Consider the following 25,755-nt stretch of genomic DNA (forward strand, 5'->3'; position numbering starts at 1 on the left):
TATGGATTAATCAGCTTGCTTTGATATCCAGGAGATAGGGGAATAAATCAAAAAGACATTTGATTTTCATACACCTCAAAGAGCAGAACAAATAGAGGTAACAACCAGCATGGATTTGAAAGAAGTAAATCACTCTGAGTTCATTTAATTCTATTCTCTGACACAATGACAGGACTTAAATATGAGGGGAAGCAAAAGAGTTCATATATCTTCACTTGAGTAAGGTTTAGTTTTTTTTTTTTAACTTTTTTTTTTATTGAGTTACAGTCATTTTACAATGTTGTGTCAATTTCCAGTCTAGAGCACAATTTTTCAGTTACATGAACATACATATATTCATTGTCACGTTTTTTTTTTGCTGTGAGCTACCACAAGATCTTGCACACACTTCCTTGTGCTATACAGTATAATCTTGTTTATCTATTCTACATATGCCTGTCACTATCTACAAATTTCAAACTCCATGCTGTCCCTGCCCACCCTACTTCCCCTTGGCAACCACAAGTTTGTATTCTATGTCTATGAGTCTGTTTCTGTTTTGTATTTATGTTCTTTTTTTTTTTTTTTTTTAAGATTCCACATATGAGCGATCTCATATGGTATCTTCTTTCTCTTTCTGGCTTAATTCACTTAGAATGACATTCTCCAGGGACATCTACGTTGCTGCAAATGGCATTGTGTTGTTTTTATGGCTGCATAGTATTCCATTGTATAAATATACCACATCTTCTTTATCCATTCATCTGTTGATGGACATTTAGGCTGTCTCCATGTCTTGGATATTGTAAATAGTGCTGCTGTGAGCATTGAGGTGGAGGTGTCTTTTTGAAGCAGGGTTCCTTCTGGATATATGCCCAGGAGCAGGATTCCTGGGTCATATGGTAAGTCTATTCCTAGTCTTTTGAGGAATCTCCATACCCTTTTCCATAGTGGCTGCACCAAACTGCATTCCCACCAGCAGTGTAGAAAGGTTCCTTTTTCTCCACAGCCTCTCCAGCATTTGTTACTTGTGGACTTTTGAATGATGGCCATTCTGACTAGTGTGAATTGATATCTCATTGTAGTTTTGATTTGCATTTCTCTGATAATTAGTGATACTGAGCATTTTTTCATGTGCCTATTGATCATTTGTATTTCTTCCTTGGAGAATTGCTTGTTTAGGTCTTCTGCCCATAGTTTTCATCTCACATAACATTCTCATCCAGTAAAGAAAATGTAGTCTTTTTTTTTTTTTTTTTTTAACTGAAGTATAGTCAGTTACAATGTGTCAATGTCTGGTGTACAGCACAATGTCCCAATCGTGTATATACATACATATAGAAAATGTAGTCCTGCAAAAAGGGAGGCTTGGTTTGTTATGTGTCATTGAATCAGTGACCTGCTAGGGCAGACCAACTGAGACTCCAGAAAGGTTGATTGGGTGCTTATGCTGAATAACATTTGTATTACTCTCCAGTATTTAATAATACAAAATATGGAATCTAAAGATGAGGCAAGTTGCTAAATCTGTGGGAATTTGAAGGAATTCAAAATATAGAAAGAAAGGTGGCTGAACTAACTTGAAGATTGATGAGAACCATCAATTAAAATGGCAATTTAAAAAATGGCATTGCCTAACGTAATAAAATGTAAATGGTAGTATCCAGTGTAAAAATGGCAATGTCTCGGCATTCTGACATGTTGCTGAAATGAGAAATGAGACTTGGTAGAGCTGTTTGAATTGTTCAGGAGGCTCTGTAGCGCTTCCTGTCTTTGCGTCACTCATCCTGCAGTAAGCAGTCCTCTTGTACGTTCTCAGTTACGAGACTGTAACACATCTTCATCTGTTTCCTTCCTTGGGTCCCATAAAGGGCCTGACTGTTGCTCTGTACGAAAATAGGAAGTAATTCTGCCAAAAGTAAATAATTATTTCACTAAAGCTACTCTGTTTCCATGCTTTTCCGTATCAACATATCCTTCCTTCCTTCCTTTATTTTTTCTTTCTTTCTATATTTGATAATTACTTGTAGATACAAAATAGTAAATAAATAATAGCATGTATGGGATACCAATCAGTGAAATGATTCTGCATCGTAATGATAAAAACAGATGTTGCCACAGAAATTCCTAAGTTAAAAAAAGAATCTTAAGAATCTAATTATAAAATTGTTTATGTTGTATTATTCTTTAAATAATGGTTTGAAAACAAAGACAGGATAGTTATACATGAAATACATTGTTTTAGGAATTAAGAGTGATTTTTTTAAATCTTTTTTCCTGAATTTAAAAAAAGTTGGTAATTTTGACTTAGAGAAATATATAAGGAAAATCCACTTACATTCACTTTCCAATGTAAGGAAAGTATGATGACAAATAAGATACTTCCATTGTCTTAAAATATCTTCTCAAAAACCATTTACTAATTACAATGGGGTAAATAGTAGCTTTAAGGACAGTTCGATAATTTCTTTTTCTTTAATTGCTGACAACTTGAATTTATTTATGAATATCATTTTGTTATTTAACTTTACATTGCTGAGTTCACTGACTATAATATCATTTGTATGACTTATTAAAAAACCCAAAGCTAGATTCCACATTTACTTTCATTCTTCCTTATCTTATGTATTTAATATAAATATATAAATGAATTATTTTAAAAATAGATATCTTTAATCTAATGTAATATATAAAATAGATAATAGCTTTGTTTTTATATAATCTATAAAATAGACAATATCTTTGATTTTTTATATGTCATATATAAAATTCAGGAGGAAAAAATATATATATGGATTTGTATTATTTCACTTGTCCAAAAACACTGGGCAATGATTCTGATTTATTTTTTAAATTAGTATTTTCTTGATTTAACAACACTTCATTGATTATCTCTTTGACTATTTTTCTGTGATCCCAGAATATCTCAATGAAAGTAAAACATTTGTTTCTTTCTATCAATTTTCTCTAATTTAAAATTTTCATATAATTTAAAACATAGAGAAAATTTCCAACTATTGTACTTAAGAACCCTGAATACTCTCTGTACAGATTCATTTGCGTTTTACCCCTTGTACTTTATTTCTACTTGCTCTCCCCATATATGTGTATATATATGTATTATATAATTATGTAATCATATGTGCTTATATATATATATATGTGTGTACATATATATAATTTTTCCCTGAATCCTTTGAGAACATGTTGCACACATCATGCTTCTTTACTTGAAGTACTTTAGGGTATATTTCTTCAGAATAAGGACGTTTTCCTCTATGTAGCCTCCGTACAATTGCGAAAATTATTTTATTGCTGATTCTATTTCATGTTTAGTGATTCGTCTGTTCAAATGATCTATTTCTTTTTGATTCAGTTTTGGTGGACTGTATGTTTCTTTTCTTCTAGGTTGTCCAATTTATTGCCATACAGTTGTTCATAGTCTTCTCTTACGATTTTCTTGTATTTCTGTGATGTTGGTTGTAATTTCTCCATTTTCATTTCTTATTTTGTTTATTTGTGTCCTTTCTCTTTTCTTCTTAGCAAGCAGAGGTTTATCAATTTTGTTTACTCTTTCCAAAAAAACAGCTCTTGGTTTGATTGATTTTTTTCTACTGTTTTTTAATTTCTATTTTATTTATTTCTTCCCTGATTTTTGTTATTTCTTTGCTTCTGCTGACTTTAGGTTTTGTTTGTTCTTCTTCTTTTTTTTTTTTTTTTAATTCTTTTTAGGTGGTAGATTAGGTTGTTTATTCAAGATTGTTCTTTTTTGAGGAAGGTCTGTATTGCTATGAACTTCCCTCTTAGGACTGCTTTGCTACATCCCATAGATTTTGTGTGGTTGTGTTTTCATTGTCATTTGTCTCAAAGTATTTTTTATTTCTTCGATTTCATCACAGACCCACATTGGTTTTTTAGTAGTGTGTTGTTTAGTCTCCATGCAGTTGTTTTTTTCCCTCATTTGTTCTTCTGTGGTTGATTTCTAGTTTCATGACATTGTGGTCAGAAAAGATGCTTGAAATAATTTCTAACCCCTTAAATTTGTTGAGGTTTCTTTTACGCCTGAGTGTGGTCTATCCTAGAGAATGTTCCATGAGCACTTGAGAAGAATGTATATTCTGTTCTTTGGGGATGTAATGTCCTAAAAATATCAACTAAGTCCAACTATTCTATTGTATCATTTAGTATCTCTATTGCCTTATTGATTTTCTGTCTGGAAGACCTGTCCAGTGATGTTAGTGGGGTGTTAAAGTCTCCTACTATTATTGTATTCCCATCAATTTCCCCCTTTATGTCTGTTAGTATTCGTTTTATATAGTTGGGTGCTCCTATATTGGGTGCATATAAATGAGTATAATGTCCTCATCTTGTACAGCTCCTTTGGTCATTGTATAGTGTCTTTCTTTATTTTTCTTTATGGCCTTTGTTTTAAAGTCTATTTTGTCTGATAAGAGTATTGCTACTCCCACTTTCTTGTCATTTCCATTTACATGAACTAACTTTTTCCACCCTATCACCTTCAATCTATGTGTGTCCTTCATCCTAAAGTGGATCTCTTGTAGGCAGCATATTGTAGGTTCTTGTTTTATTATCCAGTCTGCCATTCTGTCTTTTGATTGGAGCATTTGGTCTACTGACAAAAGTCCAGGACCAGATGGCTTCACTGGGGAATTCTGTCATACATACAAAGGAGAGCTCATACCGATCCTTCTCAAACTCTTCCAAAAGATTGAAGAGGAGGGCATACTCCCAAACTCATCCTATGAAGCCACCATCACCGTGATACCAAAGCCACACAAAGACACTACCAAAAAAGAAAACTATAGGCCGATATTGTTGATGAACATAGATGCAAAAATCCTCAACAAAATATTAGCAAACAGAATCCAAAAACACTTAAAAAAGATCATACACCATGATCAAGTTAGGTTCATCCCAGGGACACAAGGATGGTTCAACATATGCAAATCAATCAACGTGATACACCATATCAACAAGAGAAAGGACAAAAATCATATGATCATCTCAATAGGTGCACAAAAAGCATTTGATAAAATTCAACACTTATTTATGATAAAAACGAACTAAAGTGGGTATAGAGGGAACATATCTCAACATAATAAAAGCTGTTTATGACAAATCTACAGCCTGCAGAATACTCAATGGTGAAAAGCTGAGAGCCTTCCCACTAAAATCTGGAATAAGACAAGGATGCCCACTCTCACCACTTCTGATATAATATTGGAAGTCATAGCAGTTAGACAAGAAAAAGAAATAAAAAGGATCAATTCAATTAAAAAATAACATTTTAAACTAAATTCTGTTATAACTCAGTGTGTTTAGGGTGACACATGCATTTGGTTGTCATGTCTTTTAAGTATTTAATTTGGAACATTTCCTGTTTTTTTTAATGACTTCGAATTTAAAAAATTCAGACAAGGTATTTTTAGACTTTCCTCTGTTTGGGTTGGCCTGGTATTTCCTAACGATTGATGCAGGTTACACATTTTTGGCAGACATGCCCCTGAAACGATGTGTCCTTCTCAAGTGCATTGTCCTTGGAGACTTGTCCTGTGTGTTTGTCCCAGTGATGATGTTGTCTTTGATCAGTTAGTTAAGGTCTCTGCCAAGTTTCTCCATTGAAAGGTACTATTTTCCCCATTATAATTAGTAAGTGATTTTTGAGAAGATACTTTAAGACTATGGAAATACCTTGCTTGTCATAATACTTCAACCTGCATGTGCTGATCCACAGGTATTTTCTGGACTAAATCAGTTAAGTATAATGTGCACTTAAAGGTGATGTTCTAACTCCATGAATCCATCTATATTTGTTAGTTGTATTCTACCCAAAGAGAAAATTTTCCCTTCTTCTTTATATAATTTATATATAACTTTATTTTTTATTTATTTATATTTTATATTCTTTACAATAACTATTTATTATGATTTTCCAGTTGTCCCAAATTGGACTTGTGAGTACTTCTTGAAGCTGGAGCCTATGTCCTTTCGACATATCTCCATCATTTTAAAATGCCTTACTCCTCCCCCAGAAAAAATGTCATCACCTTGAATTCCATATAAAGTCTCCTCCCTGTGTTCATATTCTAATATGTCAGGATAGTTTTTTCATATTTTCATAGTTTCAGTGAACTTTCTGAGAGTGAGTTTTATGTCACTCTTAGGACCTTTGTTTTTCTCTTTTCTCTTCCTCAGTTTCTGGACCCCTTAGATCTCTCTAAGACATATAGTGGGAGATTGAAAGCTAGCTCTGTTAGAAATTGGTGTTTAATTTTCTGTTTACAGGGAATCTGACATTTTTATTATTCTCCAACTCCCAGTTATGCTGAAGGCCTAGGATTTGTGTGTTTTTATTTGTTTTTGTTGGCTGTATTTTTTACAGTATTTGTGAAAAGTTTCAGATTTAGGTGGCTGCTGTTACCACAACTACCCCGAATTCCAGGTCCATGTTTTTAAAGCGTTCTACAAAACATATTGATATTTTACGTTATTTGCAAATAGGCCACGATCTAACCGGAATTCGTGGGCTGCATTGCTTTACCTTTAGTGTTCAGCATTCTCTTTATCCAGCTGTAGTTAAATTGAATGTTTTTTCTTTATCACTTTAATTACTTTATCAAATAGGATACTATCAATCCAGGAGGTATCTCTCTGAAAGATGTGTCCATCGTAATTGTAAAATCACGATTGAAGATGATTAAGACTTACTATGTGCCAATAAGTTGTGCTTTAAAATATCTCCCTTAGCTTTAAAAATTATCAAATATATATTTAAATACATGGAAATTGAAGCCCATGAAATATAAAAAATATATACACACACACACACACACACATATATATAGGTTAAAACAAGGTAACTGATAAGTAATAGCTGATTATAAGAATATAGACAAATGTACTCAGAAGCAGTCACTTCAACTGATGAAATAAGCTCTTTGAGCCTAATTAATATTATTCCTCCAGTTTCTCAGTAAAGAAGTCTGTTTGTGGTTGGGAGATAAGGGAGATTTAGATCAGGAGCAAAACACTCCAGGGCCTGAAAATTGCAGCGCAGAAGACAGTCTGCAAAAGTAGGAAATAGATGAGTGCAGGAGGCATGTCCCATCTGAGAGCAGCAGACGTTTCTCTGTTCTCTGGAAGCTGTGAGCCCAGCCTCAAGCTCTCTTTGCTTGTTCAAAAAGAGCTAGAAATTAGGCTGCGTATGAGAAATCTCTTGCTTTTGAATATTTTAAAATATTTTCAAAATCATGGTGTGTGATGTGGAAAAAAGAAGAAAAATAACACTGCATTAAGCCAGAGTTGGTTATTATCCCCCAGTTTGCAACCTCTGCTTTGGATACTGAGAAGAGACTCGTGGGTATTGTAGTAAGAAGAAACTGGGATTAGAAAAGTTGGCTCTGAGCTCAGGATCACTCCTTGTTAGCTGTGTCAAATTGGGCAAGTCGTGTGATTAGTGTTAACTTCAGTTCTCTTGCTGAGGAGGATGAGTATGCTTAAGTATGAAGACATACACAGATCTGCTAATTTTTATAATGTTATTTTATTGAAATTATATGTGAACATGTTTGTATTTTCTATTAAGTTCTAAGTTTTAAACTTAGAAAAGTGAAATTTATTGAAAAATATGTTTTCTTAGGAATTTGCTGATTTACTTTTGACATTTGACTATAAATTTGCTAACTGTATCTAGTTTGCTCTTATTCAAGAGGCTCTCTGTTGAGGATTTTAGTGACATAATTCGTTCCTGTGCCACGTAGAGGGTAGTGCCATCCTGTTGTCTTTCACACACTAGAGGAAGATAAATTAGATGTTCAACTCAGAATGCCTGTTCTGCTTGTTGAACTGTTGATGGGGTGAGCTGGTATTTCTGCTTAGTCCTGTAAAGAACCAAATGTCTGGGCAGAAATTCTGCCGGTCGCTAAGAACTAACGTTCCTCTAAAGACGCTTGCTACTTAATTTTTATTTGTATTGTCCATTATGCGTTCGATCTGTCTGAAACAACATGTTGTACTGTGAAGGGTTACTTTAATTATCAGTAGGTCATGTTTTGTTTTGTTTCATCTGAACAGTTCTTTTATAAAACAGTATACCCAGAAGCATAAAATTCACTTAAGTTGAAACAATTTGTGCTTTGAAATTACTATGCTCTTCCCAACACCTCTCCTCTAAAACAAATAAATGAATGAAGTCTAATTAAATAACCTTCTCCTTATAATTGGCTTTTTGAAAAAAAAAATGAATTTGTCTTTTTTTGTGAAATGTGCAAGTGGCATGCCTGCATTTTTCTCAGTGCAAGGTTTTCAGTTAGAATTGAAATGCAATTACAAAGTGAATTGGTGCAGTCCTCTGGATAAATCAAGCAAAATTCTCCTCTGACTCAGTGATCTTCATATATCAGACAAAAGTATTATTTTAAAAACTTGAATTATTTACTAACCACCTAAAATCTCCAACTAGATTTACTTATAAATGTCTCATATTTTTTAATTGTTTTTATGTTGTTCTACCATGTTCTGGGGGCACTAGGTTTCTTGCATTTTATATGAACCCCATGTGCAGGCTCATCTTAAGAGGGTCCTCCTTGACTGATACATAGAATATTTGCATATAGTTGGGGATATTTGTGTTCATCAGCCTATTATAATTTGGTAGATGTATACTCTACATTTTGCAAAACCTATTTCAGTATGTTCAAGTGTGTAGTATCTAAGTGTGTGTTGGTCTGAATTAGTTTTTCTGTGACCTTGGCAAATTGTTTACTCTTTTGCATTTTTTTTTCTTTTCACAGATGCATTTTGTAGGAGTATTCTGAGGATGAATGTTTGCAAATCATTTTGAAATTGCCAAGTGCCACATACAGTAAGTAATACGTATTTTTATTTTTCCACTCAATAGCAGTCATGCTGAATATGGCAGACAGTCATAAAAGAATACATTTCTATTTACAGTTCTTGATATTTATGAATACTGAGGAAAATGTGTATAAAAGATAAAAATTTGGGCTATTCTCTGGTCTGAATTAAATTGTATAACTTCAAGATTTCTAGTGACTGATTTTACCATTATTCTATATACATATCTCGTACATAATTTTATCACTTACTGAGTTTTTTTCCCTTTTAATCGTAAGTTGAGAAGCATGAAGAAAAAAACTGATGTTATTAGGCAGTCTTGCTATGGAAATTTTAAAAAGGAATATTGAATTAAACATTAAGATTTGCTGAGGATTAAGATTTGCTGTGTAGGAGATAGTTTATATATTTTGCCTTAATTCTCCCTCAAATATTTTAAGATCACTATTTTTATTCACATTCTATAAATGAGAGAACAGAGAACCCAGAAGTTTTTATTACTCACTCAGTATCTATTTAAAGTGATGACCTGGGTTTTGATCAAAACATACGACTTTTCAGAAAATATAAGAGCCTGAGTATTTAAGAGTACAAACTTGTTCTAATTATTTCTTTGGGTTTTTGTTTTGCTTAAGCAGTGTCATGGAAATGGTGCAGCTTTTTGTTGTTGTTGTTGTTGGCTACCGTGTCACTGCTTCCATTTCAAATGATGCTTCTGATGCCTCACTTAGACTGCTTTAAACTGGCAGGAAATAAGTGAAAATGTGAATTCTGGAAGAAAGTCTATAAATCACCTAAATTATTCTTTGATAAAAAGTTCCTAGAGTTCTGGAGTTCTCTAAAAGTCTTCCTTCATTCATTAAAGAAACACAATTAAATGCTCTCATATTACTATTTTAGAGTTGGAAGGAACCATAGAATCACAGAGTCCTAGCCTCCACGTGCTCAGATTCTTTGTTTGATGCAGTAGGGTAATCTGGAGGATGATTCTAAATGAAAATTTCCAAAAAATGTGGAGGCAGTGATGACAGTATTGATGTTTGTACATTGTCTCCCAGTGTAAGTACTTTTAAAAAGGCAGCATAGTGTAGTGTTTTAAGAATTTTGACTCTGAATTCAGACCAGCTGGGTTTAAATTCTGGATTTATCATTTATTAGCTATATGACTTTTAATAAATTACTTAATGTCTCTTAAAAATGGATCTAAGATTAGGAATGACCAAATTTGTGGTGAGTTAATACATGTAAACTACAGTACAGGTCCAGCTACATAGTTAATGCTTGGTAAATGTTCATGGTTGTTAAACTGGAATTGATTCATGTGGATATTTTACTTCAAGTATGTATGTTAATAAGCATTACAACTTCATGATTACATTATATCAAGTACACAACAAAGGTACTCAGCGAGTACTGTCGATTGACATGCTCAAAAAGAAACAAAACTTCAGCCTTCTTCATACACAGATCAAGATGCTTTTAGTACTTTTCCTTCTTTGAACTTTTAGTGAAGAAACAAACCATTCAGACAGACAGCACTTACATCCTATGTGCTGACTGCACACCTAGCCTGCAAGTGTGTTTGTGTGCTGTTTTGAGGAAAGAGGGGCCAGTCATGTGCTTATGTAGTCTGAAATGCTTGTTTTCAAGGAGACCAGGCAAACTTACAGATACAGAATAAAGAGAATTGTTAAAATGACTGTCAGAAAATTGGGGGAATAGTCTCATCTAATGTTCTGTTAATTCATGGAAGTTAAAGGGATGTGGACAAAAAAACAGTATGTATTTATTAAGTATCTACTGTATCACATGCACTTTACATTCAACATCTCAGTTAATTAATCTAAGCAATAATATCATGAGGTGGATAAGTTATTATCTCCATTTTTCATATGAGGAAGATGCACCACAGAAAGCTTAAATTTATTATCCATGGGAACAAAGCTTGAGGGTGATCTAATTCTTTTTTGTACTGAAGTATAAGTGACATAAACACTATTATTTTCAGATGTACAACATAAAAAGTCAACGTTTGTGTATACTGCAGAATGGTCACCACAGTAAGTGTAGTTAACATCTGTCAACATACATCCTTACAGAATATTTTTTTCTTGTGATGAGGGCTTTCAAGATTTACTCTCTTAGTGACTTTCAAATATCAGCACAATATTATTAATTATAATCACCATGCTGTACATCATACCCGCATGACATTTATTTTGTAACTGGAGGTTTATACCTTTTGACCCCTATCACCCATTGTGCCCACCCCCACTCTCTCCTCTGGCAACCACCAGTCTGTTCTCTTTATGAGTGTGGGGGTTTTGTTTGTTTTTAAATCCCACGTATAGGTGAGCTCATAGGGCATTTGTCTTGCACTGTCTGACTTAGTTCACTTAGCATAATGCCCTCAGGGTCTGTACATGTTGTTGCACATGGCAAGAATTCATTCTTTTTTATGGTCGAGTTGTATTCTGTATTCTGGTGTGTGTGTGTGTTTGTGTATCACAATTAGAAAGATATGGTATGCTATATATATTCATATATATATCTCACATTTTTATCCAATAACCCATCAGTGGACACTTAGGTTGTTTCCATATCTTGGCTATGGTAAAAGATGCTGCAATGAAAAGGGGGGTGCATACATCTTTTTGAGTTAGTGTTTTTGTTTTTTAAAATAAATACCCAGAAATGGAATTGCCAGATCCTATGGTAGTTGTAATTTTTTGAGGAGCTTCTATACTGTTTTCCACACCACCAACATTGAGCAAGGGTTCCCTTTTCTCCACATCCTCGCCAACATTTGTTGTTTCTTGTCTTTTTGGTAATAGCCATTCTGACTGATACAAGGTGATATCTCATTGTGGTTTTGATGTGCATTTCCCTGGTGATTAGTGATGTTAAGCATTTTTTCATGTATCTGTTGACCATAAGTGTATTTTTTGAAAAATGTCTGTTCAGATCTTCCACTCATTTTCTTTTTAGAGGTTGATCTAATTCTAAAACTTCTTTAACCTCTTAACCTGGATGTTAAGCCTTGAAATTCAGTGGCTTATCTAACTTTCTTTTATTTGCATAAAAATCTTACTCCCAAACCTCAGCTCATAGATATTAATTCTTTAATAAGTAAGTAGTTGATGAGTGAATTTCAGCTCAACAAATGACAGTTGCCTTATATTAAGTGTTGATAGGACCACGCAGCAACTCAAAACTAATTGCCTTGAAAAAGTGCTCTTTGAATAAAGAAAACTTGAAAAATTAAAAAGTTCCTTCCCTAGGGCCAGAGACCATACCTTATGCTTCTATTAATCTTACTTCTCAAAATGTGAAGTGACTGATCACACCTTCTTCTTGCAGTTTTTCAGTCACTTCATGCAGGGCAGAGAGGTTTGGATTGAAAAGTCCAGCCTGACTTCATCATTCGCCTTCCTATTCATCATTTTCCGGTGTGTCAGAGTTCAGGGACACTCCTTACAAGTGGTCAGCCGCACTGGGACTTGCCCTCTCCACCCTTTGGTCAACTTCCTCTTCCATTTCAGTCATCCACTAATCCCAACTCCTTTACACATCACTTCTTGAAACAAGCCATTAGTAACGTTTTACCGGAGGGGTATTTTCAAACTTACTAGTATACAAAGTACTGCTGCTGTAAGTATGAATTTGGCCAGTTCTTTGGTGTTCTCTCACTACTCTTGGTTTTGAGCTCAAAGAACACATAGAGTGCTTCTACTTTCGATTTCCAGAGTTGGACTTTGAAGACAAAGCGAGTGATTACATTTAGTGATTCTGTTTCATTTATTTGAAGAAAAAGTCACATGGTCCTGTGATATGAGAGGCACGGTGATAGTTCAGTACTAGAGCAAGTGAGAGGGAGAGACAAAAAAATGACTTTCAAGAAACTTCTGTCTTCAGTTTGAGGAAATAAGATGTGCCCAGGCATAAATAAGGCTGAGGATGTGGTGTCAGGGTGTGGGATCATCAGAATAATCTAACTTAGTCAAATTAATAAAGCCATTTCAAATTATTTGAGAAATAATAAAAAAAGGTCATCTATATACACATAAATACATGTATATGAAAATAAAGCATTAGAAGAGATTTAGGAAAGGAGATACAATTATGAACTGCATTGGTGCAAGCTTTCATCATTGAGATTACATCTGTGCTAGATCTTTATGCAGGTGGACAGTGTTAACAGAAGTCAAGGAAATGGCATATCCAGGTTTAGCAGAGAAAAGGCATACTTTACACTCAGTGAATGGTAAATTAACTCGTTTGACAAGAGTAAGTTTCTTGTCTTGGACTAAGGACGTAACACTGGAAAATAAGGCTGGAGCTGGTTTGTAGGTAATACTGATAATCAAAATAAGAAATCTGAATTTAATTAATAGGGAATGGAAAAAAAAAAACCAGAATATTTTGTAAGGCCAATCCTGTAAACAGAAAATTTCTTATTTGAATATTAGTCTGGTGTTGTCTTCACAATGGATTCCAGTTCTAGACAAGAAGAACAATTTTTAGGAAAATGTAGCAGAGTAAGAATGAAGGGATGAGGGTAAAACCCAGGTCGTAGCAGTGGGAATGGAGAGAAAGGAACAGATGTGGGTGGGATTTTTGAAGAAAGTAGGGTCAGGGAATAATAATAGTAATTAACACTTGTGTAGCATTTACTGCATACTAGGCTCTGTTTTAAATGATTTACATTTACTTAAGCTTCCAACAACCATGAGTGGTAGATGCTAATGTCATGCTACTTTGCATAATAGAAACTAAGGCACAATTTAACTAAGAATTTAAATTGTCCCAGGTCAAGAACTGGAAAATAGCCATGCTGACACTTGAATCCCATTCAGTCAAGCTCCAGAGTATCTCTAGTTAACCACTGTACATCACTCCTCTGAAAAATAACTGAGATTTCCAGGTTGACTGAACTGGAAAATGATGTTAACAGTAGAGACAGATTTTTTTTTTAGAGTTTTTTTTTTTTTTTTAAGAGTGTACCCCTTTGTTAGTTAAGTCTTCAGTAGGGAGAAAAATCTTCTGACCTTTAGGGAGAACTATCCCTTTGTTTAGTGATGAATCTTATTGTACATATTCACTTCCATGCTGGGCAACAGGAACAGTGTAATTTATGATATTGCTCAATTATAAATTAGAATAGTAAATATGTCATCTTAATGTGATCTGTCTTCCTTCCTTAGCAGAACTTCAAATGAAACAAGGATAGAGTGCTAAATTAAAGATTTAATATCTTGGGTCCATGAAAGACCAATATTTTAGACTTAGTTTGCCTATGATACTAAACAATAGTTTTGACAAGGGAAAACCTAACACCCAGCATAGGGGGTATCTCTCTTTTTCTGCATTAGGGAAGTAGCACAACGTGATACTTAAGAGCAGGGCTCCAGACCCAGACTGATAACGCTGGTTCTGATCTTAAGACGAGGCCTCCTTAGCTGTGTGACTCGTGTCAGTTACTTCAGCGCTCTCTGCCAGTCTCCTCACCTCTGTAATGTGACCATAATAGTACTGTGTCTTCTGAATATTGTAAAGCTCAGTGAGATATGATACTTTACAGTGGCTCCTAACACAGTAAATTCTCAATAGATGTTAGTTGTGCTATTTGAACTTTATCTCATGTACAGTTGGCCCTTGAACAACATGGGAGTGAAGTTAGGGGTGCCCACCCACCCTGGAGTTGAAAATCTGCTTACTGTTACCTCTGCCTTAAAAATATAGTACATTAGATTGAAAAACAGATTTTTAGTCTGATTTTGCTGGGATTTTTTCCGATAACTGGGTTTTGAATTTCGTCAGATGCTTCCTCTGTATCTATCGAGATTATCAAGTGATTTTTCTTTTTCCTTTGTTCATCTAGCAATTTATATTGATGGGATGTTTTTCAGCTTCAGATTCCAGCGGCAGACCTGCTGCTTCCTTGTCCTTAGTGTGGGGCCTAGAGTGCCAGAGGGTTTTTCTCAGTGTTTATTCTCTGCCCTCCTAGGTTTGCATCACAGAGGAAGCCTCTTGTCACATTCTGGTTCCACCCCAGTGCTAGGGTGCTTGTTACTTGGTGCTCTGCTCTTGGTGGGGTCAGGAAGGTTATGGGTTCTTTTGCTCCTGTCTGTCTGTCTATCTATTGAGGAGTAGTCAATTTTCAATGTGGTGTGAATTTCTAGTGTACGGCATAGTTATTCAGTTATACATACATGTATATATATGTATATATATATAATGTTCCTGTTCACATTCTTTTTCATTATAGGCCATTACAAGGTATTTAATATAGTGCCCTGTGCTATACAGTAGGACTTTGTTGTTTCTCTATTTTGTATATAGTAGTTTGTATCTATGAGCTTAATTGTAGACTGTGCTGTTGCACCTGGGCCACAGCTGGGGGGTGGGGTTCAGTATTCCTGCTCATTCCTTCCAAGGGGCTCAAACTCTTCCTTTACTCTGTGGGGTTCTCTGCTGGGAGAAAACGTCCTGCGCTTGCCCCAGTGATAGCCAGTCTCTGCTTTGTGTCAGTGTAAGATTCTGGGGCCAAGAGTTTACCTGCCCCACTCCCCCACAGGGCCAGGTGACTTGTTTTCTGCCTCTTTCCCAGGGACTCTGGATCCTTTCCAGGGCCTTTGGGAGTATGAGGGTTTTCTATCCTAAAAGGCTAAATTTTGCTTTGTGTTAAAGAAGAATTTGGGGAATTGGAAAGGGCTTTGTATCTTTGTGACACCAGAGTGCTCTCTCCGGTTTCTGGCCCTGACCCTAATCCTTCTGCTGAGCTGCCAGAAACTGCCTGGAAAAAAAAAAAAAAAAGAGCTTATGAATGAGTGTCTCTCCCTTTGTGTCTGGGGGATCGCAGGGTGTCTATCCTGTCCTGTCCACCCATTCTGGCCTTTGAGTATTTGTTACCATTTCAGCTGTTTCCTTCTTACCATTGTAAAATGAGCACCCAGCCCTCTCATGTTCTGTCGAAGGTGAAATGGTTGCTGTGTCCCGTCTCCCCTCAGAGTGGCTGTGACCCTTTGAAATTTAGTTAATCTCTTTGCCTTGTGACCCCAGGTCTCTGATGAGCTCAAGAAAAGTTATTATTTTATAGATTATCTGGCCTTTTCTCATTGTTAGGATGAAAGCGATATTCTCTGGTGGCTTTTGATCTTCTATGTGGTAGCAAAACCACAAAATGTTTTTCGTATCTATTTTGACCCCGCTTTTTAAGTTTTCCAAAGTGAGATGAGTTTTTTCCTCCTCATGTTGCCTCGTCTGCATTTATCAGAGCCAGGGCTCCTGAACCAGTGCCAGCTTTAGCAGTCTTTCCACACAGAAGGAGTCGCTGCTGTCACGGTTCTGTGAGCATTGAGGCTCAGTGGATTATGTATAACAAAGTGTCATTGGTTTAAACCGGGTAGAGTTCAGGTTTTCTCCTGCGTGAAGGAGTCTGGTCAGTGGCCTTGTGGGGCTAGAGCTGGAGTGCTTCAGCCAGTAGGGAATCTAGTTTCTTTACATAGTTCAGCTCCAACACTACAGCCATGTGACTTCACCCTCAGAACTTACCCAGTGGCTAAGCTGACTCTGGGAGCCCAGCCATCATATTTGGGTTTTGTGCAACAGGAATGAAAAATAAAATGCAGTGACAGACGGGCCTGCTACCAGCTGGTTTAGCCCCCGTTTAAAGATTCCCTGGAAACTTCACTCAGTAATTCCTACCTAACCATCATTACTCTTTGTTGTAAAATACCTGTTATATACAATGCTTCAGTTGCACACACAACTCCTCTGAATGTGTCCCTCGCAAAGAAGGAAAACTAAATATTGGGTAGGCTCTTAGTGGACTCAGTCACAATTACAGGATGCAGACTACATTTAAGTAATCTGATTTCTGAGGCAGGATAATGTGGCTTAAAACACACAGGTTCTGTCATCAAACAGAGCTGGGTTCCTGATCTCAGCTCTGCAGATTACTAGTTGTGTGACCTTGAGCAAGGATTCTTTATTTATTTATTTATTTTTTAATTTAAGTACTGTCATTTTACAGTGTTGTATTAATTTCTGGTGTACAGCATAGTGATTCGGTTATGCATATATATTCCTTTTCATATTTTTCTTATTCTTTCATATTCCTTTTCATATTCTTATACAAGGTATTGAACTGGTTCTACTTTCTCAGCCGTAAGGGCATGATAATAACTACTGGAAGCATTTTTGTGAGGACTGGATATGATAATGTACACAAAGGGTCTGTGAGGACTGGATATGATAATGTATGCAAAGGGTCTGTCCCATAGGAGGAGATTAATATAGTATGTGTTCTTTCTGCTACCTTGTATTAACATAAATTCAGTTATTTAAGGGAGGACAGAGTCTATTCATGCCTTAATATTGATTGAGAAGGGGAGAGAGGCAATTTACCTGTTTCTCTTGGGTAAAGCTTTATGTTTTAGATTGATTTGAGACTCTCAATTTCTACCCTTTAAAAATACCATTTTTATACTTTGAACCACACTGAAACAGTGCTCAAAATTTAGGTTTGTGATAGTAACACTTTAATGTAATGTAAAGAAACAGATAAGAGGAGTTCTAGTTTGAATTTTTCCATTAGAAGTTATGAAACTTGTGAAAGTCATCATAACCCTCTGGACCTCAGTTTTGTCAGCTGACAACCAGTCAGGTGGACGAACTGACCTCTACCATCTATTTGACAGCTTTAACTCACCGTTGTATGTATTTTAATGTGCCCCAGACAGATTTTCTTGTCAAAAGAAATTTCCGAAAGACCAGCAAATAACTAATAAAGACTTATTTATTCAAACCGAAGTTGATTTTTTTTACAGGAACTGGCTTTGTTGAGAGGTTTTGCCCATCCTGACATGAAACAATAGATATTCATTAAGCAACATGGTGTTGTATGTTAGAAAACTGGCTTCAAATTCTGGTTGCAAAGATTGCTGGCTTAGACAGAGTGTGTTGTTTTGGGCCAGTCACTTAAATTCTATGGGCCTTAGATTACTCATATATAAATTGGGCAATATGTATTAAATTGATGGTGAATAACAACTGAAATAAGAACAGTGCAGAAGTACTTTTAAAACCTATACACGTTTAGTGCTAAGCTCTTTGGATGGTCCAATGGGTAAAGTGCAGAAAATGCCCTTTCTCTCCAGTATGGATATTGTATAGTAGTTTTATAGGTGAAATACAGTAAAATAAAGCTACTAAGGATCTCTGTTTTAAAAGTGTGTGTTCAATTTTGCCAGTCTATTTTTCTGTCCAGATTATTTTGTATGAAGCTGTGGGTCTGGTGCACCCCACAGAGACCAGACCAGCAAGGCATATCTGTGACTCTGTGTATGAAATCTTACCTTGAGGGAAATTTCCAGATGTGATCTTTCTCTGCATCTGAAACATTTTACTTGCAATCCAGTGAGGCTGAAACAAATAGCAAATCATTTGCAGTATGGGGCTGTTAGGGCTGTCTGCTCTTCTCAATTTGCCCGCTTGAATTGACAGTTAAGGCTCCTTCTCTGTAAATAGCAAGTTATTAGTAAAAGCATGGTTGCCATATGGCAGAATAGTCTCTATTGTTAAACTGGTTAAATGCAACAGCAATGCCCAGTCTTTAAGATATTATGTTCTGGGATAAAACCCTAGAGATTATTTTTGTTTTCAAACATATTTCAAGCGTGCATAGCCTCTGGTTCTATCAGTGTATGTATATTTATTTATCTTGTTAATACCTTCTAAAATTCTAGAAGTATGCCATATGTATATTAAAGTGTGCAAAGTGCACTAATATGAAATATACAGATTGATGGATTTTTACATAGTTATGGACTTGTGTTACTACCACCCAGATCAAGATACAGAACATTTCTAATCACCAGGAAGTTATCCTTACATCTCTTCCCCATTAATAACCTTTTGGTTTTTAATATTTAAAACTTTTTTTGCTTTATGATAATGAACTTCTAAAAAGGTAAGAAGTATTTTGAAGGGCAATTCTGATCTCTTAACAATTTTTGGAAGTATTAATAATTGTTTCAAAAATAAAAACCTCCAAACAATGCTGAGTAATGCAATAAACTATAGTAATACTGTTGCAAGCAATAAACTTCATTATACACTCACTGAATTGAAACAGAGGTGCAGTGTGGAAACCTCGTGACATTTTATCCAAATCTCCCACCTGCAGACCAAAAAATAGAGCCACCACACAGGCTGGTACGTGTTCCATTGGTCACGTTGCCAGGCAACCTCAGTCAGTATCAGAGACACCCAGTTGAGCAGCAGAGTCAAACTAGAAGGTATCTTGGAAACAGTAGGGCCCAGCTGAAAAAAAAAGGGAGGAGGGAAGAAGAGAGAGAAAAGAGTATCACTTCAGTGTTTATCCATGTGGTAGTCGTGACCACAAGCAGTTTTTCCCCTAGTAGCATGCATCTAGCTCAGAGCACAATTCTTTGGGTTTCTTCTTCCTTCACTGGGATTTCCTCCTTTGCTGTGTCTGCAGGTATGAGGGCAAAGGTTTGGCAAGATGCAGCATCATTACTTTTTAGGAGAGAAGGGTGTTACGGATCATTTCCAGCACATTCAAACCATGGTAACTAAGAGATCACTGAGATTTGTATCATACAGTATTGCATTTGCTTCATTTGTACTTAAAAATTAATCTGATTTTTAAGTTGATATACTTTCTTAAAAAATGGAAAGTACAAAATAAAATACCTACCATCTGAAGTTAACCTGTTTCATGAAAGGCATACAAGAATAGAGAGGGAAGCGTGCCTAAGTCCCTCTGGACGAGCATCAGAGGAGATGATCTATAACAGGCAAGCAGGATGAGAATCTGGGATGACAACTTCAGCTGAGCCCTTCACTCTGAGATGCAACTTTTATGTGTTTTTCCAGAGAGATGTCTTCCATTCTTCAGTTTGGTATAAACCCTTTTCTGCTGTCCTGTGCTCTAACTCCACACTACTCTCTTTTCTTCCTTCTTAGCAGATGACATACAGAGAAAACAGCATCCATGAACTACGAGGTTCCTGCTAATTTACTGTCCATGACTCCTTTTGTTCCTCCCTTCCGATGCTTCTCCCTCCATGAGCCAGTGCCATCATGTATGCTCTGCATCTCACCTGTGCGTGTTCCAAGAGCCCTAAATCAAATGAGTATTTTCTTTCTCTTCTGTATCTTCAGTCTTCTCGCTCTCCCCTGATCTCCTCCCCATTGGCATTAAACACCTCAAAGTATCTTTCCCCTTAAAAACAAACATGCACCTGTGCATAGATCCTCCCTTTATTCCAAGTCTACTTTCAACTACACAGTAGCTCTTCTCTCCGCTCACAGCGAAATGTTTCCAAGAATTGCCTACATTCTCTGCCTCAAAATTGCATCCTCCACTTCAGACCTCAACACACTGAGGCTTGCTTTCTCTGTTTATCTGAAGATGTTCTTTCTTAGGCCACTGAAGTCAGTCTTGGGACTATACATAGACTATACGTTTTTTGTTTTTTGTTTTTTTTTGATCTCTTAGCATGGTTTTGTACCATTAATCATGCCCTCTCTTTTTAAATATTCCTTCTATTGTTACCAGTAACACTGCACCCTCCTGATTTTCTCTTCCCTTCATAGCCCTTCCCTAATCTCATTTGTGGGCTTATCTTCCTTTCAAATTGGACTCTGTGGGATTCTTTGTGGCAGTTTCTCTGGCTTTAATTAACATTGCTTTCCCAACTTCCTCATCTTTACCTCTCTTAAAATTCAATTCCTATATTCACCTGCCTTCTGGGCAGTGTCACTTTATGTCTCAAAATCGTCAAAGTCTGCCAGCAAATTTATTAGTACTTCTAATTATTTTCTATAAAAATATATCTAAGTAAAGTGATGGGATGCATTAGGAACAAAATAAAAACAATGAAATTTGGTACTCTTATCAATGGCCCTGCTCTTAACAGGTCTTTGATTTCATCTGGAAATACTATATTTTAAGCTCTAGGAGGTAAGATGTCCCAAGCATCTAGCATAGAGTTGAGAGCATTTAGGTACTTAAATTTTCCAAATAAGGAAAACAAATAGCCTATATTTGAATAAATCTTAAATGCTTTTTTCTTTAAGCTGTATTAACAAATTATTTTGCTCATAACAGTATTGATCATAGTAATAGCAATGACTAACATGTACTGAGTAGTTACTGTGTGCCTATTCTTCTGACTCTCATTTTATGTGCATAATCTTTACCATGACCCTGTAAGTAGGGATGGCTCTTACTGCCCTTTTATTAACCTGGGAACAGCTAGACTTAACTGGGCAAATTCACCTCTCTGGTATCTCTAAATGAGAGGATAGGGGAGATGGGACTTGAATCAAAGACTGTCTGATACCCCTAACCATGCTACTTGTTGCTGAATTTTTAGAAGAAACACTGTATATTTCCGGCTGTTTCATGCAAGTGACTGTTCTGGTATTTTTGCTATTATTTAGCCTCTTCAGTGTCTTATTAGTAGTGGCATGTGACTACAAGTACAGTCTTTCTTAGGCATCCTCAATTGTCATTTTGGTTTTGGTTGGAATAAAGAAGGAACTTAGAACATGCATTCAGGATTTGGGTGAAAGGAAAGGAGCTTCTGTAAAATGGCAGGTGGAGATTATGGAGAAATATTAGGATGGCCAAGAGATACGGAGTTTTCATTGAGGAGGAAGAAAATATGGGAAAGCTGGGGAAAGACTAGGAAAAACATTTGACGTGTTGAAAAATAACTGAGAAGTCGATACTATAGAGACAATTGCAAATTGAAATGAAAAATCCTGGATAGGTGATTTTTGTAACTGGAAAAAGAGGAGAATATGGAAAAGAAATGAGATGAATAAAAACAGGAATATAAGAAACATGATGAAGAGAAACATGATTTAACTATGACTAGAGAGAAATACAACTTAATAAAATGAGAGGAGTGAGAATAACCAGGAATTAAAAATGGCATAAAGAAAAAAAAAATCCCATGCATCAGTTTAATAGGTTTCATTGATTAAGATTGCTGCCTTTGTATGTATCTGCCGGAAATGTGAGGCAAAAAGAAAAATAAAATGTTGATTGCTGTTCTGCTGGGATGGATCTGAATGGATGTGGGATATCTGAGAATTTTTATACTGATGATGGTTTTTGCAGGAGAGGAATCAGACCAGCATTTTCTTGCTCAGTTTGAACACTGTTTCATTCTACAGAAATTAATAGATATGAGATGTTGGAATGGAGCACAGCTACTGATTTGTTCAGATGTCAGTCAGTGGTTGGAATTATTTACTCTGCTTATCAAAATCAAAAGAAGATATTATAACCATTCAGCCACATAAATAATGGAGCTTTTCCTTGGACTAAACAGATGTTATTGATCACGAAGCTTTATACTCTTGCTGTTTGAGCTACACAGCTCTAAAACCGTTGCAGAAAATTTATGAGCTGTTTGCTTTTAGAATTGAACCTTGACTCAAAAATAAGCTGTAATAAGAAAAACTTCCTCTTGATAACATTGTTTCGCACTGCTACAGTGTAAACGATAGAGATCTCATTTCTAGAAAGGAAATTGAATAATTGAGGTGAATTTGAATAGGGTAATAATCACTTCTCTCCTGCCCCCACCATAGTCCCCATTGCTAATTTCTGATGAATAATACTGAAAGAAAAATTGTTTCCAGAAGTTGATTTAATTGTCAGTGACAGGCTCAAAGTGATAAATGGACATACATATTTTTTATTTTTGGTCCCCCAAAGTAATATTATTTAATTATTGCATTAAAATGATAATTAAGTTCACTTAAGATAGTATTTTTAAATTAGACATTTAAAAACAGACTGGATAGGTTATATTAGTTGGGTACTACATCTTGGCTTTTTTTCTTTTGGTCTCTGAATAAAAATAAATGCTAGGGTGCTTGCTTTTAACGGGGAGGTTTTTTTTGCTCATGGTAGTTTGATTTTTGAATCTAATCATTTTTGGCATTATCTCAGTGATGATTTTTTTCTCAAATTACGGTATACCATTGAGAGGAGACTTTTTCTATAGCAGCAATCACTGTAGTTCTCTGGTATTTCAATTAGCATGCCACTTTAATCTCAAGCATACAGAAGAGAAGAACATTTTGGGGTTGGAGTAGGTATGTCTTCAGTATATTACAATTTCCTTACATAAGTGGAATATAAAATTCATTTTTGTTGTTTCTTTTGTAAAAATGTAGCTGGATTTGATGAAATATAGTATGCAACAGTGAGAGTGATTAGAATTGAGTAGTCTTCCCCAGCTTCAATACTTGCTTTTAAATACTGGTCCTGGTGGTTTTAAGAGGGTATTTATTTGGAAGAAAGGCCACAAATGCAAACAGGAAAAAAGTAGTGCCTGAATCTTGGGTGAGACTCCATCCAGGTTTGCAAATTTAGCCACTTTTAAAAAAGGAACGTGGAGCTTTAATTAATATGACATGTAGGGGTGAACTTTTATCTTTCCAAAGTGACATAGACTCTGTAATACTGGAGACTAGTAGAAGAGAGAAATTGGGAAACACAATACTTATATCAAGCTTTATTTTTAACAGGAGCTTCTGCTCTCCTTTTCTTTCTCATTTACTATGTTTTGTGAATAACTTTTTTGTTTGTTTTATGAATCACTTTTGACACCCTTTGGGTCTGTTACTCTCCATTGGTTATACTTTATCATAACTGTACGTGCCCATGTACTCCCACATGCGTATGCACAAATACCACGTAACTCAGAATTTTATTCTCTGTCACTATGATTGGTGGTTTTCTTATTTACTTCAAAATAAAACATATATTTCCCCATCATTAAGACAATAGACACTATTTCTGAATAATTTGGAAATTAGCAAACGTAGTAAGAGGAATGCCAAAAAAAATTCACACATTCCCACCTATTTGCAATACTTCATATGAATGAGGTAAAAAGAAAAACAAGTTGACATCATAGTGCATAAACAAGTGAGTATCTTGATTTGTTTAATTTTATATGATCATATTAGCTTTTCTCTGTTATTACAAAATTTGATAAGTTTCTACTAGCTGCATAATATGCTGTCAGTTAGCTTTGTATCTATTTTGAACTCTTTAATAATTAATGCTGTCATAACATAGTGCATAAAGCCTTTTCTTTAATAGGGTGTTATAACAGGAGAGTTTTGCAGTAGAGAAATTGCTAGTTCAGAGTGTAGGATTAATTTTAAGAAGTAGGCCAAAAATCTTTTTTATTTTTAATAAACCACATTTCATTCCAAAAAGGTTTTTACCACTTACATTTCTCCCTGTAAGGGCCTGTTTTATCCAACCTTTGCTAAAATATAATTTTGTCAAAATCAGTATTTAATTTTAATTTAGTTCTTAAATTAGCACAATGGCTAATTCACTAGTAGTTTTCCCAGATGTTAGGGGAAAATGTTGCCTTGTTTTCCGCTTGCCTATTCACGTGCTTGTACATATAATCTCTGTTCAACTTTTAACTCTTGTAAAGAGGCTTATTTCTCTTCCTCAAATATTTTTGGCAAATATCCTTACTTTATAATATTTGTATATTTCCTATGATCGGATTATATACTCCATTGTATTAGATTGCTTTATATTGATTAACACGTTACAGTCCTTAGTAATTTCATATGACAAGGTTGCTGTGCCAATAAGAATATGAATTTTAATTCTTTGGGGATATAATAATTTCACTTAACTTTTAATTAATTGGGAGCTAATTATTCAATATTCTGAGTTTTAATTCTTTATTACTTCTTCCCTCTAATTGCCTATCTTTTAAGGCACTTAATTTATGATTAATAACTTCCCTAGGAAATTTGCAGGAAAAAACCCCCAAAAAACTGAAGCAGCAAATCAAACTAATAAGCAAGGATATAGTAGCTTTAATAAGGTTTTTTTTTTTTTTTTAACGCTTTTGGAGTAGAAGAAGTTGAATATTTCACTGGTTTTTTAAGCTAGTTTTAAGAAAGGTGTGCATTATTCCTTTGTGTCAAGTATGGTGAAAAAAAATTTTACTAAGTTAAAATATTCAAGTGGGCAAATAAAATTTTATTTACATTTGTACAATTTTAAGATACAATTTTAGAAAAGAGCTTTAATCCATTTTACTTCTAGAGTTTTCTGTAACCAAGACCCTCTGCCTCCTCTCCTTTGTGCTGCTGGCATCCTGTCCTTTTGTGCCTGGAGTTCTGGACTTCTGTTTGATTCTGCTTCACTTTTTTTATCTCCCACTAATTGCCAGCTGGAGCAAAGTGACTCTGATGTAATGTTACAAGATAATTTAATATTATTCTTCCTTATTTTCTGCAAATAAACACCCTTGTTTTGGAAAGAAGCACTTGTAATTCATTCCTTACATTTTTTTACATCTTTTTTTGGTGAAGAATTCAGACTCCTTAAGGCTAGCCAGGAAGCTGGGGTTAAGATTTTCTAATGGTTTGATGTCTCAGTGGAAACATTTATTTTCTTTTTAATAATGTGATTTATGGCAGAAGATGGCCAGCTTGCTGGTGAATGTCTATGGGGAACTGTCTAAATGCTCTACTGTTGTCTTAAATCTCTAGGCTTTATATCCAGTTGAACATTCTGGATTTCTTTTTTCCCCTCTTGGCAACTATTAATGAATGAGCTTAAACCACTGGTATGCTGTGTTGTAACATGAATCCTGAGCAGTCAATAAATACCTAAAACGAATGATGAGTTTTTAGGTTGATGAATATAGTGTTTACAACAACTTTATTTCATTTCTTGTGGGGGGGAACATATATTGCTTTTTACAAGCTTTATAAAATGAAGACTTAAATTCATTATGTTTTAATGTGAATCTATAGCTTGTAAAGCCTCATTAACATATATTTTAGGCTTTGACATTCATA

General features: G+C 35.3%; 1 protein-coding gene across 5 annotated transcripts in view; it reads left to right on the plus strand.

Moving 5' to 3' along the window:
* Nucleotides 1-25,755, plus strand: part of GALNT13 (polypeptide N-acetylgalactosaminyltransferase 13) — a 462,125-nt gene that overhangs the window by 24,038 nt on the left and 412,332 nt on the right. For all 5 annotated transcript variants that reach the window (XM_074363678.1, XM_074363673.1, XM_074363674.1 and 2 more), the window contains exon 2: nucleotides 8,793-8,863. The gene's annotated coding sequence lies outside the window, so the exon portion shown is untranslated. The remainder of the gene's footprint in view (nucleotides 1-8,792; nucleotides 8,864-25,755) is intronic.

Source organism: Camelus bactrianus, chromosome 5 (assembly GCF_048773025.1).
Source record: "Camelus bactrianus isolate YW-2024 breed Bactrian camel chromosome 5, ASM4877302v1, whole genome shotgun sequence".
Taxonomy (NCBI): Eukaryota; Metazoa; Chordata; class Mammalia; order Artiodactyla; family Camelidae; genus Camelus; species Camelus bactrianus.